The sequence below is a fragment of the Ambystoma mexicanum genome, chromosome 2q, assembly GCF_040938575.1.
Source record: "Ambystoma mexicanum isolate Mex_15411 chromosome 2q, UKY_AmexF1_1, whole genome shotgun sequence".
In the NCBI taxonomy this organism is placed as follows: domain Eukaryota; kingdom Metazoa; phylum Chordata; class Amphibia; order Caudata; family Ambystomatidae; genus Ambystoma; species Ambystoma mexicanum.
In genome coordinates, this window is record NC_090924.1 from 1069805775 (window position 1) to 1069823345 (window position 17571).

The following is a 17571-nucleotide window of genomic DNA, read 5'->3' on the forward strand; positions in this document are numbered from 1 at the left end:
TAAAATTCCCAAAAACGTATTTCTATCTTTTTTGGGGAGGGAAGATTATATACAAACCCTGTATTCTGTTTTTCATTCCTGAATACCTGCTGCTTACTGATATCTGTGTAGAACTGCTCATTTAATTAAGAATTGTAGGGGGAAGTCTTAACTTAAACGCTATCTTTTCACAAGCCAAAACTGTTCTTTTCCCTGTGTTTTATCTTCTGTGCTGCTCAAAAGTGAATTCAATTGCCTTACTTATTTTCTGATTTGAATTTTCACACATTGGTGATTGCTGCCCCATATATTAACACGTTTGATTTGAATTTTAAATAATAAATAAATATTTTCCTTTACCAACCAGCCTGATTCCTGGTCCAGTGTGACCTGTGGGGTATTTTGAGAAGGGTGTGATATGAGCGGTATATCACTCAGAATATTGAACCTATATACACAATAAATAAGTATTTCATTTGCACATTGCATGCTAGGCTGAGACCCGTGTGTATTGCCTGATTGAAATCCTTAACAGTGATTCCACTTATCGTGCTGCTATTACCTTGGATCAACTAACCACTAGGCTAAACATCACTGAAAAGCAAAGTTTAATCATGTCTGATATGGAAAGCTACTAGGTCTTACACTCAGTCCTGAATTCATTGCTCTAGAAAAGATGAGGCTTGAATTGGAATTCAAAAGTATTAATGCTTGAACTGAACAAAATCATCAAGAACTTAAGCTCAGAGAAATGGAGTTGAATCATGCATTAGAAATGAAGAAATTGTCTATTGAAAATGCTTCTCTCCCAGAATCTTCTACGTCTTCCAGTCCTAAGAGACCCTGTATGCCTAAAGAAATTGTTGGTATGTATGAGGCTAAGCTTAATATTTTGGATTGGTTGGCAATGTTTGAATATAACCATGGGATTTAAGACATTACAGGAAATCAGTTTCTTCCTTGGCTCTTCTCTAGGCTACCCACTGTTGCATCTGATGTTGTGATGGAGTTGGGGGAGGTGGATAGGATGGATTATGAGTGTGTGAATCTAGCTTTAATTGCTAGATTTGGGAAGACCCCTTCCCAGTACCTTAAGAGGTTTAGGACCCTCAAAAAGCATGATGGTAATCCTTGGGCTACCTGGGTATGTGAATGGTTGAAAAGCTTAGATGTTTGGGTTAAGGATTACTGAGTAAACACTTATGACGGTATGAGAAATCTAGTTATGTGGAGTCAATTTATGATGCCTGCTCTCCTGAGCTCAGACAGCACTTGGCTGATTCTAAGGAAATAGATCCAAAGAAGTAAGCTAAGGCTGCTGACTTGTGGTTTGCCAACAGGGCTACACAAAAGGATTCTGGGGCAATTCAGAAGAAGGATGAGGGAAAGCAGCCAAAGAAAGATAACAAGCAGACTTCTAATACCTCCAATCTGAAAGAGGGCCCCAAACAGCAAAATAAGGGTAAACCACAAGGGAAACCAAATCAGGCTAGTGTACCATCTGGACCAAACCAGATGGAGGTCAGAACAAGCCCCCATTCATCAAACATTTGGGAAATGTTATGTTTATGGGTCAACTGACCATGTGAAAGGGTATTCCAGATGTAAGGGTAAACCTTCAGGCATCCACACTGTCTCCTTAGCCATCTCCCCAGAGGAAGAAGTATCTATGGTAAGTGGAAACTTTCACCTACTGGCTGATGAACCGATGAGAGTCTCATCTAGTGTTTCTTTAGTGTCCCTGGGTTTGTGGGAGCAACATAATTTAGATGTCTATAATTCCATCCCAGATAATACTAAAGAGTATCATAAAGATAGTGTTGTTGGGAATGGCCAGGAGACCCTTGCCATCAGAGACACTTGAGCCAGCATAACTGTGGTTGATGAATCATTTTTCAAGGTCGAGGATGTTGCTGAGGCGCCCAAATGCCTAACCAAGTTAGCTGGAGGCTGTGTGCAAATACTTCCCCAGTTACCAGTTCTCATCCAGTGTAATGATATGACTGTCAAAATACCTGTTAGTGTGCAGAGTGAAGTGCCTGGGAGAATCCTGCTGGGTAATGACCTGAAAACTCTTGGAGTTGTGTCTAGTACCCCCAGGTCTCACAGTAAAAGGAAACAAGAGCTCACAAGGCCTGCTAGGGAGAGGACCTTGAGAGGCTGTCCAGGGGAATTGTTAGAGGAACCTATCACCCCCAGTCCACAGGAGTTGCTCACTGCTATTTCAGGAAAGAACGAGGCAAAGGGGAAACCCAAGACCTCCAAGAAGAAAGCAGACAGCACTCCTGTGCTTCCAACCAGGACATCCCCAAGATTGTCCAAAGTCACACCTGTGACTCCTCCACCTGCTTTGGCTGAGGGTGAGGTCCAATCCTGTGTGGTTGAGCAAGCTTCTGAAGAGTCAGATCTTGAAGAAGACATAAATCTAGTTGGATATCTGGATCCGGTTGACCATCCTGAGCTGCAGTCTTTACTGGCAGAAGGTGGACCCAACAGGACAGACTTCAGCAGAGGACAAAGAGAGTGTCCTACTCTTGAAGGTCTTCGCCTACAGGCAGCTTCTCAGCTCGATGGGCAAGAGCCTGGGAAGCATAGGTTGCACTGGGAAGGTAGCCTCTTCTACAGTGAACCAACTGAGTCTATCCCTGGGGACTGCAAAAGACTTGTAGTGCCCCTAGAAAACAGACTCCAGTTTCTACAGTTGGCCCATGAGATACCTTTGGCTGGTCGTTTGAGTTTCAAAAAGACCAAGGAAAGGCTTTCTTTATACTTCTACTGGCCTAAGATGGGTTCAGAAGTTGACAAATTCTGTAGGAGCTGTCACACTTGCCAAACCTCTGGCAAGAGTGGAACCAAGAATGTGGCACCCTTGGTGCATCTCCCAGTGGTGGAAGTTCCTTTTGAGAGGGTGGGCATCAACATTGTTCGTCCCCTTTACCCTCCCACATCTTCAAGAAACAGGTTTATCCTGGTTGTAGTGGAGCATGCCACTAGGTAGCCTGAACCAATACCTATGAGAACTGTTACGGCACAGGCTGTGGCTAAGGCTCTACTTGGTATTTTTACCAGAGTATGGTTTCCTAAAGAAGTGATATCCGACAGGGGATCCAATTTTATGTCCCACTACATGCAGGCCATGTGGGAAAACTGTGCTGTCACTTACAAGTTCTCTACAGCCTACCATCAACAGACAAATGGACTGGTAGAGAGGTTTAATCGTACTATGAAGAGCATGATACGTGCTTTAGGAGAACCCCTTAAAAGAAAGTGGGACCTTCTACTGCCATGAAGCCTATAACTCAAAGGACTGGAACATTCCCTTGTCTACATTGCATTAACTGCAACTCAGTAATCAAGGGGAATATCATCAACCATCCCAGAACAGGGAAAAAGATTCTACTAAAAACATACGGCACTTGTGACAGTTTAAATACCATCTATGTTATCAAATGCCCATGTGGCAAGTTCTACGTAGGTCAATCCACCAGAATGGCTAAAACTAGGTGGAATGAACATCAGTCATGCATCCGCAATGCAAACATGAACTCAGCTGTAGCCCGACATTGGGATGACAATGGACACAATCTGACCCAGATGAGATTCATGATTTTAGAGACACTTACGAAGAACAGTCCGCATGAAGACTTGAACCAACGTCTGAACCGCACAGAGGCATTCTGGATCGACAAGCTGAGTAGCTTGACCCCCAATGGCATCAATGAAGTGATCAACTATCACTGTTTTTTATGATCCTAACATTTGTTCAATACGTTCTGGACTGTTGGCACTATTTCCTGTATGTCATGCCTGAATGTTAGTAACTGTACTGTACGATTATCCTTGTACCCGAAGAGTAATTCCCTTTATGAACCAGGATGACACTGCTCTTCACACTATATTTGTGAATGATTACTACGATGTGTAACTGTATCCAAGCAATGGAACTTTGTTGTATCTCTTGGACATACGTCCTGACCCTAAGTATTACCATGAACATGGCATTAATGTATAATTGCATTGCAACAATGGAACCATGATGGACCTCCCGGACAGATTGTCTGGGACGCAAGGTGCCATCTTAGGATGTCACCACCACCAGCAGGGTTGATTACATGCAGATGCGTAGATTTCGCAATAATGATACATTAGTTTGAGTTTATTCGCAATGTAGCTATTTTAGGACCCTCACCGCTGGGAGAGGGAGACCACTTAAGAATATATTACCAGTCGATAGTGTTTGTACCGGCAGCTTCAGAACCACACATACCGATCCATATATTCTACATGGTTTGGATCTTGCACTAGGTCCCCTTTTCCATATGATGCCGCTTTATCACAGTATTTTTTCTATTTTCATTACAGTACGACTTTTTTTAGATTTCAGATTTTTTAGTGACCACAATTCCGCCTGGGTAGAGATGAGGTATGTTAAATATGTGGATCATTGCAATTCAAGCCCACTGGCCTGATTGCAGTGTCTTTACTTTGACCGCGCGCTCCTCGCGGAAGCTTCGCGGTCACGTGTCTTTAAAATGAAGCGTTACCTTGGCGACGCTTTGATGCGATAGCCTCAGATGTACGCGTGCCGGTCACAGGAGAACGCCTGTTCCTTGCGACTCGTAGGGTAAGTTTGCATTACTGCTAGAATTTTCTACATACAGATCAGACCCGTCTTTGCAACTATATACACCTTTTTGATTCCAGCCCATTTCCAGGAGGCTGTGCTTCAACGCTGACTCCTTGTAGACAATCTGAACCCTCAAAGGCTTCTTTAAGCCACTTACACCATACTGTGCTCACAACCCGCCTCAGGTAAAATGCTTTCCGTGAATACTCGCTGCATTCACTTTACATATTGTTTAATGGTCTTTATCTACATCCAACAGGGCCTCATTACCCTTTTTTCCTCTTTTTTCTTTTTTCCTTGTTTACCATCTACGTACCTCCACAATCACAACAATATGGTATGTTGATTATATTATATGTCATTACTGTTTGGTTTGATTATGTACTATCGATTCATTGTATGTATATTGCTTATAGACCTGCCCTGATGAAGGAAATATTATTCCGAAATGCATTGGCAATTTTTATGGTCTGATTGAAAAAAACATATATGGCGGTTTCCTCCTCACTAAGGATTTATTAGTGACTTTTCATCGCATGATATGTATATAATTTTCTTATTCAAATTCTCGGTGGATAAACCAACTTTGGAAAACAATTGAATCTCAAGACTATCATTATTTTCTATTAAAAATAATTTTTACTTTTTACTTTTGAAAGCAACTTCGAATAGATTCAACTACCTACACACCCTGCAGGGGTGCTTTTGTGAGCGGCTGTGTGACCTTGCTTTCCACTTGGTCTTCTGCTGTACCTTCTACTGCCATGCCTTCTCTTTGCTTATAGAGAAGTCCCTCAGGAGGGAGTTGGTTACAGTCCCTTTGAACTTCTCTATGGCCATCCAGTCAGAGGTCCATTGGCCCTGATTAAGGAGGGGTTGGAGAGTGTTCCTTCCCCCAAGCCAGTCAGAGTGACTGACTATGTGATAGGTCTCCTGAGGAGAATGTCACATCATGATGGCAGAAGCAAGTGATAACTTGAAAGCAGGTCAGGCTCGGTCAAACATTGGCATGACCAGAAGGCTGACATGGTTGAGTTTACTTAAGACCAGCTTGTACTAGTTATGGTGCCAACAAGGCAGAGCGCCTTTCAGGACAAATGGATAGGACCCTTCAAGGTTGTGGGCAAACTTGGAGAGGTGAACTATCTGGTGGACTTAGGCAGACCTAAGGAGGATCTCAGAGTCTTTCACACCAATGATTTGTAGGTATATGTCTCGAGACCAGAAGTGGGAGCTTTGCTTCTAGCTTCAGCTCAAGAGGAGGAGGAGGAGAGTGAACCTCTACCTGACCTACTCAGAGGCCAACCTTTAGATGAGAAGATAGAAGGAGTTAATCTCTCTTCTAATCTGATATCTGAACAGCAGGATGAGTGCAAGTTTCTGTTGAATCAGTTTGCCTCCCTGTTTTCACTTTCACCAGGCTTGACCCCTTGGGGCCAGCATGATATTCTCATTGGTGACTGTTTACCTGCGAAAAGCAGAGGTTACAGAATGTCAGAACATGAGATATCCCACATCAAAGGAGAGGTAAACAAGATGCTTGATCTCTGGGTTATAGAGCCCTCTACAAGTCCATGGTTGTTAAGAAAGGAGGAAGGCAATGAATGTGTCAAGGGAAATGTGCACAGAATCGCACAGTGAACAACTTTGAATCTAACAACGTGCATACAATACCCAAGACTCGTGTATACTAAAACCCAGGAGTGCAAATAGAGTGAAACAATAATACCAATATATGAAAAGGGATGTGGGGTAATCACTTAGAACCTCCTTATGACTGAAAGGAAAGTCGGCAAACTCCTTACCCACTATGCTATTACAGATACTGACAGCGCTAAGCCCACAAAGAGGGCAAGCAAGGACAGGATCTGTGAGCTGACACTCTGGATGATACTGAATAAGGAACTTGGAAACAGTACTCACAAGGACCGGAAAGACCACTTGAATGTCAGTAAACCCACAAACCCAGTTGATCAAACTGGGACCCAGAAGGCTATAACAGCAATGGGTGGAGGATAACTAAATACATAAGACCCAAGTCAAGGGGCAAGTAGGAAATGTGATGATAGAATAGAGAGGAAAACAAAAGGCATTCACACCGGGGCTAGTTACAACTGCACCCCACACCTAATAATCAATGGGAAATAAAAGCAGAAGTGCAAAGGAAAACATGGAATGGATCCCAATAGAAGGTAAGGATCAGGAGCAGGGAAAATGATATCACAAAAGGAAACCTTTCCCACCCATGCAAGGAGAAAAGGCAGGAAGCTAAATCTATAAAAGGGAAAGACTAATGCATTACGTTTTTCAGTAGCAAAGGACAGCATCAAAGAAACAGAACACAGGCAAATTGGACTGCATCAAAGGGTAGAGCACAGAGAAAGGCTGCCTGCAGACAAAGGAAGACAGAAAGGGAAATCCAGAAAGCAGAAATCAATTAAGCACATAAATTCGAAATCCAGGGCAGAGGAACAAGAAACAGGAACTAGGAACAAGGCACAAAAGCTCGGAACCAGGAACAAGGGACCAGTCACAACAGGAACACTGCAACAATGACCAGAGCTGGACTGAAGTAAACTGAGGCTTTTAAAGCTGCTTAACGAGCACACCCCTCAGGTGTGCCGCCTGCTGCTCCTGCAGCCACAGGTCTTGCCTATCCTCCACCCAACCTTGTCATGCAAGGGAGGAGGTGAAGCAGTGAGCCAGGCATTCTGGGAAGCCTAGTCATTAGATTAAAGTAGCATGCTGGCTGCCAAACACCTGGAATGGATCCGGAAGGGAAGTAACTTGGAAAATAAGGTTTTAGCGCTCCCAATTCATCACAGCACTGTAGCATAAGGTTCGGAGGAAATGTCCAGTAGGGAATAAACCCCAAAACATGCCTTTCATTTACTGTCCCATACTAGTATAGAGTGTACACTTACATAGTTCCTGAGACCCAATCACATTTGCCACTAGGTTTTTGTAGTTTGCCACGTAGGATGAAGTTCGTAAAACGTAGATTGAATGTTACCTATGACGATTTTTTGCTATATAAGATACATTTATTCTGAAATGCATTGAGAGAGATATGTCTATGTGACGTCGGATGATGTACGTTGTACTCCCTGTTTTAGGTAATTGATTTTAAAACAGTTATCCTTTTTGCCAACTATCAGAGTCATTTTGATTATTGATGTATGAATAAACTCTGCATCCCCATCCATCTCAAGGGTATTGCTATTCATCTTAAAGGGCTGGAGATCACCCAGTTCACATGGTAGCAGAGAGAAGATGGTTAGATATCCATCGAGATAAATTAAGCTTTGCAGTTGCCCAAAATATCGCGCAACCTCTTCCATTCGTCTGAAAGAACATGAGGCTCCCTGTAGATAGTGGTTTTAGATAAAAAAACGTTTATGCTTGCAAGCGTGGGTGTGACGGGTCCCCTGGTGTCTATGGAATCTCCTCCAGGTGTCTACAGGAAGCTGAACGAACAGAAAGTTGAAGAGGCAAAACCAAGGCAGACGATACCGAGAGTCGGAAGACGAATATCCGAATCGTGAGTAGAACTGAGCAAGGTGGCACAACTGTATATGGGCAATGAATGAGAAAAGTGAAAAGGGGAAAAATTAGTAATGGAGGGAGGTTAGGGTAAAAGTAACTTGGAGAATAATGGGGGTTGAATATTAAGCAATTGATTTGAGGAGCAATTGAGATACTGTGAGGAGAGTTCACGAGGGAGGATATGCCTTAGGTACCTGCGTTTTAAAGAACGGTCAGAAGAAACAGCACTTAAAGTCTCATAGTAGACTTAAAAACGGTCTTGGTTAAAGACGGTTCTGAAGAGAACAGTTTACACTCTGTGGGAGTATTTTTGAAAAAGGCAAGACAGATCTTAGTGAGAAGAATGTGAGAGATTTATTTGGCCGGCCAAGTGTGTTTGTCTGTCTTGTTTTATGTGATTTTGTAATGTTGACGACACAATCAATAAGATTGATAGAACGTAGAAGAAGCACAAGAGTTGAAGAACTATGCGTGTCTTTTTTGAAGAAATTGAATTGATTATATTTTTAGCAGATTCAAGTAAAAAACGTGATATAAAGGAATTGGAGCCTGCGACGATTGGTGCACACTCATATTATGTTGTTTATCTTGAAAAGTATTGTTTAAAAAATTGCAAAGAGTAAAGATGAGCATTGACAATCAAAGATTGACATGTCAAAAAAGGAGGATATTATTTGTGCACCTGTGTAAACAGTTGCCAAAACATGCACTTAAGCTCAGGCAGTACAGTGCAGAATGGGTTAAGGGCACCGCAGATAAAATGTTCATGCCCTGGCCACAAGGTGATCACTATCGAGGGTAGTCTTGCAGCATATGATGACATATTTGCATGCTGCATATATGGGAGAAAAGCTAAACAAGCAACCAGCGCGCTTAGAACTTTGGAAGATGTACCAGGAGGAGAGAGAAGATCCACCTCATGAAGACTGGATACTTAATGTATGCAGAGAGGGGAGTGAGGAGCTTTCTGCTCCACTAGCATCACCTGAAAAAAAAAATGGTGATAGCAAGAAAGATGATGGGTTGTATCCATTAAGGGAGCTTAAGGCAGCAGCAGGGTATAGTAACCCGGCATATGAGTCGCCTGTGCAAAGCAGCGAAGAAAGCCCAGAGAAAAACACTGAGAAAGACATAATCTCTAAGATACCCAAGGACAAAGAGAGACACAATAAAGAGAAAGGTGAACAATCGAGCACATCTTTAGAAATATGACGAAAAATAAAAAGGTGGAAAGGAGAAAGAGATAAGGCTGATGAGTTAGCACTTATAAAGAACAAATGGATGGGTGGTCACATTTTGCTCAAACTCGATGGTAAAGGCATCAAGGATGTACGGCAAAGGGAAGATCGAGACGAACAGGATAAGAAAGATAAAGAAAGGGAAGAAAGACTGAAAGATGAAAGGGCAAAAAGGAAGGATAGGCAAAGACGGGAGCAATTTAATCAAGATGAACAATTGAATAAACCGGAAAGAGCAGAAGAGCAAAGAAAATATGACAAAAGACAGAGAGCAATTGAAGAACAGGAGCGATTAGAAAATAAAAGAATGGAAGAGAAAAAACAGAAATTAGGGGATAAGAGACTGCAAAGGCAGAGAGATGAAGAAATACAAAGGGCAAATGAAAGAAGAGACATGAAAAAGAAGGAGTTAAACAGGATACGAGAGGAAGCGAGAAAGCAAAGGGAGTTTGATGACGAGCTAGAATGAAAGATAATTTAGAGAGCATGTGATCTTGATCACATGGAGAAGGAGGTAACATCCTGATCCAGGAGTATCATTGTAAGAGTTTGTCCCAGAACAGGAGCCAATAGCAGGTCCGTCTAGCATAAATCTAGAGAATGAGTTTGATTTCAGAAGCATTGGAGATGCTATCGATAAGGTTTATCAGGATATGAAAGGAGCTTCATGTAGTTTTGAGCCCAGAGAGCTGTCTTTGGATAGACTGAATCTGGAAAGAGACAACGAGGAGGGAGATCATATGAGTTGGGCACAGGAAATGTCAGATGAAGACAGAGAAATCTTCCATGGGAGGAGGGAGATAATGTATGTGGTCTTGAGGGATGTTTTGCAATGCATAAGAAAGTTTGATGTTCAGGTTTGAACTTACCTAAGTCACGGGTGTCAGAGTCACTGACATGGCCAAATCCACTATCTAAAGGGCAGTCCCATGGTCAGAGGGGGGACTCGCCACTGTATGTGAGCAGGTTAAGATCGCTGTCAGGAAGAAGAAGGTGTGGAACTATTGTGCCTACTCTGTATAGGCAAATGATGAGAGATGAAGTTGAGTTTGGGATCTCACAGTCTCCTTTGCTCGAAAAGGGAGGAGCCAGACAGCAGTAGTATATACCTTGGCCGCAAATGGACAAGGATAATTTAAGGTGTCAACTCCCAGGTTTAACTTTGGGTGCTGGGAAATGGATACATGAGCTAGAAAAAATGATGGGAGGGAATATGTTTGCTATAGGGTACATTAAGGCTCTCCTGATCGCATTCCTTAGAGAAATGATGGAGCACCGTTTAATAATTGCAGAGCAGCAGTTTGGAAAGTGCTTAGAGTGCTGTATCTGGACACGTCAGATATGGGAGTTATAATGACAAAACAAAAAAAATGCAAGAAGGGGAGGATCCGCTTGTTTATATTCAGAATTTCGAAGAACTGTGGGCCTTGGAGCCATGTGAGGCTAGAGGGAATCCTATACCTGTATTTTATCATATACTGTGCCTGGGGCTGCCAGAGCCCATGCAGAAGCAGCTCAAGAAATTGGTGGGCATGGAGGCAAAACCATGGTCATAGATACAGCTGACCATCGCGCATTATTGCAGACCCTTGCAAGAAAAGAATCGCAAGAAAGACGATGCTAGGAAAAGCGAAGAGGCGAGCTAGTGCAGAAAAAACTCTCTAAGTATGCCATTGAAGGCGAAATGCTGACCAGTGGGATGGGTTGAGCTCACAGCAAGCAACAAACATGCTGCAGATGAATATTCAGAGGCGGTTTGATCAAGATCAAGGAAATGATGGGTTTATACCGTGAGGAAGGGGAGGTTTTCGAGGAAGAGGATTTCAGAATAATCAGGGACATTTTCAGAGTAATCCAGGTGGGTTTCAAAATTTCCAGAATAATAATCAGGGCATGCAGGGATGACAAATGGAAAGGCCTCCACCTGTATGTTGGACGTTTGGCATGCCAGGGAATCTTTTTCGCACATGTAGAATTCAAGGATTTGTGCAGAATAATCAATTTTCAAGAGGGGGGACTTTAACCCCGCCTGCATATGCGCATCAGAGCGGAGATGGGTTTGCCCAGAATCAAACAGTGCAACATACACAAGTGCTGAGAATACAGCAAGCTTTACAAACACTGCAGGCAACAATGAGTATGCCACAAGGGCAGTTGCAGCATTCACCTATGCAGATACAGCAAAGCACGAGTACAGGGAAGGTAATGACTCCTAAGGTTGGGGTTTCACTGTCGATGGAGGGAATCCTTTCACAGGTACAGGGATGAGGCTTTAGCCACAATAGGACAGCTCACTGGGAGACTTGATGTGTTCAGTACTATCTGTGATGCCTAATCCTCAAGAGTAACCAAGGGTTGGCGTCAATATAGGAGGCAGGTCTTTTTTTGTTTTTAGAAGACACAGGTGAAACACGCTCATTTATACGAGAAGGAAAGTTTTCAATGTCTGGAAATGCCATGAATACTCAAGGTTTCACAGGAGCTACAAGCAGAGTTCCTTTTACTAAAGATGTACCAGTCTCTATACGAGAATGTGATATGTCGGTGCTGTTGCTATATTTAAGGGAGACACCTGTTAATACATTGGGTCACAATTTAATGACTACGTTAAATATGACAATTCTGTTTACTTACGAAGGTATAGTTTGTTCAACACCAGGAACGCATTATTTAAATGTCAGTGAATTTATGATGGCATTTGCAGGACACTTGGCCATATGAGGAGTGTCATTAGAACCAGAAGTGTTTCACTATGGTATATGCATTTTGTTAACCTGGTTGCCAGGGTTAGTAGGCAGGACTATGAGAATACCTGATGAGCTCTTATTCAGGCCAAAGATGCCTATGGATGAAGAGGAAGGACAATTCTTTCTTTTGGAATTATAAGCAGCCATAGTGTGATGAAAAATGGCCTTGCTTGATGGGAATGGTTATGACGGCAGACGATGGTGCAGGTTTATAGTCATAAAGTCGAATTAAATAATGTTGAAAGTCATAAAGTCAAAAGAATAATGTCGAAAAAAAAAATGTGAATGCCTTTTTTCTTTTTTACTACGTTTTTTATTCGAAATGGGGGGCACCCCTCCCAACCCCCTTCTTTTTTTTTACCTTTTTTTTACATGCGGAACCCAAAAAAAACATGTAAATAAAAAAAATAAAGCATTCCATTTTTTTTTTTTTACATTACGTTTTCGACTTTTTTGTAATTGGACATTATTTTTTCGACATTATGACTGCACACCGATGGTGCACAGTGGTTGCCATTGGCGAGGGTTACAGATTGACTGACGTCACTGATGAGGATATGTTTGGAGAGCATCCATCTGATGATGAAGTGATATTTGAAATCAGTATTACTTATTGGGTGAGAGCAATTAAACATGAGGTTCCCCAGAAAATGATGCAAGCACAGAAATGTCCTGAGTATTTTGACGAAGACATTGCGAAAGTGCGAGCTTCATTATGGACAACAGGCCCCTATGATGTAGGATTACTAAAGGGGGTTGTAGAAGTGAAGATTAAATTGAAACCAGGAGCAATTTTACATGGAGCAAAGCAGTATCCCATGTCTCGAGAGGCAGATTAAGGAACTTTTAAGACAATATTAGCTATGATGTAACAAGGCATCTTAGTGACATTAGAGTCACTGTGTAATACTGCAGTTTATCCTGTCTAAAAGGGCAAAGGGGGGGTCATGGAAACTAATTCAAGATATGAGGACAATTAACCAAATTATAGAAGCTGAGTTCCCTCTAGTTCCTAATCCTGCAACAATGTTGTGTAATATACCCGTTGATGCACCATATTTTACTGTGATTGACTTGAAAAATGCATTTATCTCAATGCCATTGCATAAATGCTTGCAAGATCTGACATCATTCACATTCAGACAGACTCGCCTGAAAAGTACTCGTTTACCCCAAGGGTACTGTGAGTCTCCATCGATTTTCAATAGGGTCCTGCAGATGGACCTAAGCAATATTGATTTAGAAAGTGTTGTGTTACAGTATGTAGATGACATATTGATCTGTAGCACCACAGAGGAAAAGTGCAGACGTGATTCTGTTCAGCTAATGATTATTCTTGCATGAAGGAAAGAAGGTCACTCCTGAAAGAGCTGAAGCTATTTTGAAAACAGTAAAGCCACAGAAGATAAAGCCCATGCAGAGATTTGTGGGGCTTTGTAACTATGTGAGGGCATTAGTCTTTGATTATAGCACATACATAAGGCCCTTTTTGCAAGCTCTGAAGAAAGCACAGGCAACTCAGGAAAAGATTGTTTCGACTGAGGAGATGGAAGACAGATTTGATGAACTGAAAAAAGCAATGTATACTGCTCCAATTCTATGGTTTCCTAATTATGCTGAGGAATTCTTCTTCTTTTCGCACATGGACGGTACTGTTATGACAACTGTCCTCACGCAGAGAACCACGTTGGGGTACAAGTCCTTTGCATATTACAGTGGGATTCTGGGCCCAGTAATGAAGGGTCCTTTTCCTTGTGAACAATCGTTCACTGCCACTGCATTTGCCATTGAAAAGGCTGTCAGCATAGCAATGGGGTGTTCCACAACGTTATTTGTTGAACATGCATTATTTGCTATCTTGGAGAAAAAGGGTACGTTGACTTCTCAATGGGCTTTTGCTTATGAGGTGGTCATATAGAATCCAATTATTAAAATAGTTCAATGCAGAATAGTGAATTCTGCCATGTTTGTAGCTGAACCACTGGCAGAAGATGAGCATGCGCATGATTGTTTGAACCATGAAGAGTTCCATGATGAGATTCCGAGAGTAAAAGAGAATGCATTGGTAGCTGGGGAGATTCTTTTTATATATGGTTCTTCAAGAATCGATCAACATAATGGACAAAGATATACAGGTGCCGCTGTGGTGAAGCACAGGGCCAATGGGGAATTTGAAGTGTTGGTAAGCACAAGGCTGCCATCTCACTTTTCAGCACAGGCTGCAGAACTAGTGGCGCTGGTTGTCGCGCTCGAGAATCACATGAACCAGGAAGTAACATAGTACAGTGACTCCGCCTACATGACGTTGACAGTGCTCGCAGGGCTAGTTCGCTGGAAAAGGAGGGGCTACCTCCGAGCGGATGGTAGTCCAGTGCAACATGTAGCCCTATTGGACAGGCTCATTAAGGCACAACAACTCCCAGTAGCCATTGCTGTCGTCAAATGCGCAGCTCACACTAAAAGAGCAGATTTTATTTCACAAGGAAATCAAAAAGCAGACGAGGAAGCTAAACGAGTTGCATATTCGGATGACATTATGTCATTTGATACACTGAATGTGAATGAAAGCATGGTGGTGATGATGAGTGTGTCGGAATGTTATAACAAACTGTCTAGAACTCAATTAATAGAGATTCAGGGGGTAGCACCCCAAGATGAGAAGGATTTAAGACGCAGAGAGGGTGTTCTTTAAGCCCCTCTGAAGCAATGTGGTGACAAGACAGTACTGGTAAACCAGTGATGCCTGTAGCCTTATCAAGGGTGCCATTGGACCAGCTGCACTACCCTGCGCACACAACTAGAGAGAGCCTTGCAGCAACTATTGCAGAGGATTGGTTCATTCCAAATTTGGTAGAGCATGTGCAATCTATGTAGTGAGCTGCATCGTTTGTCAAAAGTTTACTGCTGGGCACACATTCCGCACAGCATTTGCATATCAACTATTTCGACATGCTGCAAGTATGTAATGGATACAGATATATGATTGTAGTGGTATGTCCTTTCTCCAGGTTGATTGATGCTGGGCCATGTACACACCCAGACTCCACCTGTCCAGCACATTTCTAGTATGAGAAGTGTTTCCAAGGTGGGGAATATGTGAAGTAATAAGATCAGATAATGGCCCTCATTGTGTTTACACAGTCTTTCAGCAAATAAACTTGTTGCTTGGCATAAAGCACAAGTTTTCATCGGCTTATCACCCGCACACGAACGGTGTCTGTGAGAGACTCAACAGCTTGCTTAAAGAAAGAATGGCCAAATTGAAGCTTACATTGACAAAAGGATGATTGCATTGCCTACCACTGGCATTGTACGCATTGAGAAATCAACCAGGGTCAGACCACCATCTTATCACGCACAAAATCATGACAGGGAGGTGATTGATTTTTTTTAAGACAAAGGGCACCTGGTTACGGCCCTGCTCTATCCAGGCAGGTAAACATTCATAAAACACAATTGAGCAAGGTCATGGGAACCCACACAAAAAGAAACACAAACTCCTGACAGTCAGTAAGCAAAACAATAGTGACAATGACTGCTACTTTAGATTATAATTTAATACATGAGAAGCATGTATTGTGTATACATGAGAAAAAACATAGGAAACTCGATAAAATACATAGAACGTACATAACATAGTACATAGATACATGTCCCAAATAAATTCTTTGGGTCAGAATTAACACCATTTACATTCTCTATGGTCCCTTGTGTGGAATGACATGTGCAATGACACTGCATTTGTGGTTCAAAATGTAAAAGTCACTGACCTAGACTGTATGGTGATGAAATATTATAACACAGCAAAAAAGGTCAACACAACTGTGTTTCAGCCTCAAAGTTATTCTTGTGTAGCTGTCAATTGGTTGGCCTTCATCAGGATGAGGGGATTGTACACATGAGGAATCTGGAAGGAGTTGCACAGGGGAAAAACATTTTAAGGTCCAAATCATCAGATAAGTCAAGGACAAAATACCAGATTAGGTCAAGTCAGCTGCACGCCTATACACTGGATAAGTCGGAGATGGTAGGCCAGAAGTGGTGGTACATTGAGGGTGGGCTGCGTGTGAGGGGCCAAATGGGACTGTAGAAACAAACTGGTGTTGCTCTAAGTGTGTACAGGGGCCCGCAGGAACATTGATCAGCCTCTCGTCTTACATGTGAATGAGAACACCTCTCACACCTCCGGCTAGGGTTAGAAGTGATGCCCAGTCTACTGCAGAACTGTTAGGTAAGGACATGTAAAGTTTGAAAACGGGTACGATCCTCATGGTTGGAAGGCGCTAAAGTGCCACAAAGCAGTTAAGAAAGTTGTATGTGGTTGTGGCAGCAGGTGAACCAGACCAACAGTTTCTCAAAATTGAATGGTAGTGTAAAACCAGTAAGTAATTAGAGAATTACATTCCCAATGATGGAAGAATGAGGAGGTTGCCAAACACAAGACGGGAAAGACAAGAACAAAGCATGATATTGCTAAATCGCACACCAGTCCTAATTACTAATCAGAAAAACGAAGAAGTTGTGCCACGGAACCAGCAATCCAGGTGCAACCCAGCACTCCCAGTTGTGAGTGACCAATTAAGGAAAGGAGAGAAAGTTCAATTGTGTGGATCAGAGAAAACAGAGAGAAAATATCGAGGCTGAGTACCCCAAAATGAAATACACCGAACACGGTTTACAAAGGAACATACAAAGTACTTTATTCTATACTGAATTCAATTACAAAAACAGTGCAAAATCAGATAGCTATCGGCCCTCAGTACAACACAATGAACTCCAGCGTGGTTAAGTGTGTTCAGTGAGAGACGCTGTACATTAGAATGCATTCGCTTTTTATATATTTTGTGGGCGCGATGCCCAGCCCCACTTCGGGTTAATATTCCTTTTAATATATCACCGATCTAGGGTTCGTGCCAAGTCTCAAATAAGCGCATATAACTGGTTTGCCTTTAATACATGTATCAACAAGCGTATGCAATAGTTGTGTATTCTAAAGTTTTCCATGCAGGCCTTCTTAAACATTAATATAATATAGTTAAACAGATGTTCTTTGTTCAGTATTTGAATACATCGTCTCAACATATGCTCGTGGATTAGTTTTCATTGTACGAGTAATCCTTCTACACATAGGTCAACGAAGGACAAGGTCTCAGTTCATGACCCCAACATGTGGCCTGCAGGCAGATTACACATTAGCTATGTACAGAGGTCAAGACGGCCATGTTGTATTCTGCAATGACATTGTCCACCATTTTAGCTCACAGGGTGACTTTTACACAACAAATCCTAAAATGGCGGTTTTACCTAAAATGGCGACCTATATGGATTTAAGGTCAGGACCTTGCAACACAGATTTCTTTCGCAAGTGACTTTCGAGCAGCTTGGCGTAGGCCAATAATAAATATATTTATTACAATAGGAGGCACGATATACT